Source organism: Cetorhinus maximus, unplaced genomic scaffold (genome assembly GCF_964194155.1).
Source record: "Cetorhinus maximus unplaced genomic scaffold, sCetMax3.hap1.1 HAP1_SCAFFOLD_914, whole genome shotgun sequence".
Taxonomy (NCBI): Eukaryota; Metazoa; Chordata; class Chondrichthyes; order Lamniformes; family Cetorhinidae; genus Cetorhinus; species Cetorhinus maximus.
Genome location: NW_027596856.1, coordinates 65,001 through 67,500, shown reverse-complemented (window position 1 = coordinate 67,500; position 2,500 = coordinate 65,001). Strand labels below are relative to the sequence as shown.

The 2,500-nt window shown below is 49.0% G+C and overlaps 1 pseudogene; it reads left to right on the top strand.

Moving 5' to 3' along the window:
* LOC144675087 (28S ribosomal RNA) overlaps positions 1–2,500 on the top strand; it is an 8,456-nt pseudogene that overhangs the window by 3,442 nt on the left and 2,514 nt on the right.

The following is a 2,500-nucleotide window of genomic DNA, read 5'->3' as shown; positions in this document are numbered from 1 at the left end:
GATCAAGATCGTCCGTACGAGATGTTCCAAATGCAGAAAAACTGGCGAGTACCACTCCATTGCTTGTCATTACAGCAAATGCAAAGGGGTGAGGCCCCCCTTTGTAGGTACGATCTACAAATGTGAACATTGTGAAATGGAATTCACATCCAAGAGTGGACTCAGCCAGCATGAGCGTCACAGGCACGCTGAAGTACGGAACGAAAAAAGAATTGCAGCTCACCTACCTCAGGGAAAGCCTGGCCGGAGAGAATACAAATGGACGCAAGAGGAAACAGACCTCCTCATTAAATTGGAGAAGCAGTACGAAGGCTGCACCGAGATCAACAAAAAGATTGCAGTCCATCTAACATCAAAAACTAATAAACAGATTGGCTCTAAGAGACGTTGTCTCCTGAAAGCAGCGCAGAAGTCAGCGGGCACAATAACAGCACAAAGCAGCCAGACGGAAGGTGCTTTGGACATGGAATCTCCACCTAAGGGGGAGGACGCAGAGATGGTGCCAGGGAGCGGTCCCGAAATGGCAAGGAAGAAGCGACCCCCAGCCAGTATTCCAAGCTACTTGGATCTGGACGAACAGCTGAAATCGGCTGAGGAATTGATGAGAGCAAAGAACGACCCCGAAGCGAGAGCCCTAGCCATCGGCCTCGTAGAATGTATAACAGAGACCATACTAGAGGAAAATAAGGTTGTTGAACCTGGTAAGCGGTCCAGGAAAGCAGTAGCTCGCCCTAAGGATGGGAGTAAGAACACGAAGGCAAAGAAAAGATGGGCAGCTAAAAAGGCACACTTTAAAGCCACACAGTTGGTATACAAGACAGACAAAAGAAAACTGGCACGTCAAATCATGGGTGCACCGTCCACCCAACTTTGTCCATTAAGCAAAGTCGAACTGGAGGAGTGTTTTACGGAAAAACTCTCCAAACCTAATAACAAAGCAAACCTACAGAAGTTTGCAGCATACAGGGGAGCAGGAATGTACGACAGCTTAGAACTCCCCATTACTAAGGCGGAGGTGCAAGATGCCATCAAGGGCATGGATAAGAACACGGCGGCAGGTCCCGATGGGATGAAATGGGATAACATCGATGACATCCAGAAAGAGTTTGAAGAAAGGATTCCGCGCCTTTTCACTCTCTGGCTCAAGTCTGGATCCATCCCTCGGATGCTGAAAAAGAGCCGTACCGTCCTGATCCCCAAAACCGATGACACGGAGAAGCTCAAAAGCATAGACAACTGGCGGCCAATAACAATCGGCCCGATCTTATTAAGGCTCTACACGAAGATCATCGCCAAACGCCTAAGCGAATGGGTCCAGATCAACCCCAGACAGAAAGGGTTCCTGGTGGCGACTCCTGGTTGCAATGAGAATATTACGATTCTCAGTAACATCATGAAGGGGGCGAAACGCAACAGGAAAGAGCTGGCCGTTGTCTTCGTAGATCTGGCAAAAGCTTTTGACTCCGTGGGGCACAAAATGCTCATAAAGGCTCTGCAAAGAGTGAGGCTGCCCGACACGTTCATTAACATGATTAAAGATCTGTACACGGACACAGACACATACTTGGAAAGCAAAGACGGAAAGACAAATCCCATAAAAGTCATGAGAGGGGTCAAACAAGGTGACCCGCTCTCACCAATACTGTTTAATATTGCGATGGATCCTCTCATCAGCGCCCTTCAAGAGGCACAGTTGGGCGTCCACTTGCCCTGGAGGGGAGAGAAGTTGTGTTGTTCAGCTCTGGCATTCGCTGACGACATAGCCCTGCTCAGCGACTCCTATGCCGGCATGACAAAGAACTTGGCCATTGTACAGGACTTCTGCCAAAAAACTGGACTGGAGATGAATGCCGGGAAGACCAAAGGCTTCCACTTCATCCACAAACAGAAGACTTTCCTGTACAACACTAAACCGAACTGGCAGCTGAAAGGAGGTCCGATCTCGTACATACCACCAGGAGAGACGGAGAAATACCTGGGTGCCAGAATCGACCCATGGGCAGGAGTGGCTGAGGAGCAGTGGGGACCCAGAATCGCAATGTGGATAGAGAATCTGAAGAAGGCAGCTCTTCGGCCTATCCAGAGGATTGAAATCCTCAAAACACACATGATACCCCGGATATACTTTCACCTGATCCTCGCAGAGGTGTCACAAAATACATTAATTAAACTGGACCATTATATCAAAAACGGAACCAAAGAAATTTTACACCTTCCGCCACATACGACGGATGGTCTACTATACAGCAGCAACAGGAATGGAGGACTAGGCATGCCTAGGCTTGAAGTCCAGATTCCGTCCGCTATCATCCGAAAGTTAGAGGCGTTGGAGAGCTCGCCGGACGGGGCGATAGAGGCCTCGTTTGAATTCTGCGGAATCGACAATAAACAAACAATCGAATCCCTGAGGAACCTCAAAGTACTCAGGGAGATCGAAGAAGCCCTTACGGATAGTGGAGGTCCGAGTGGGGCGAATGACGATGGTAGCCTGGAACAATTC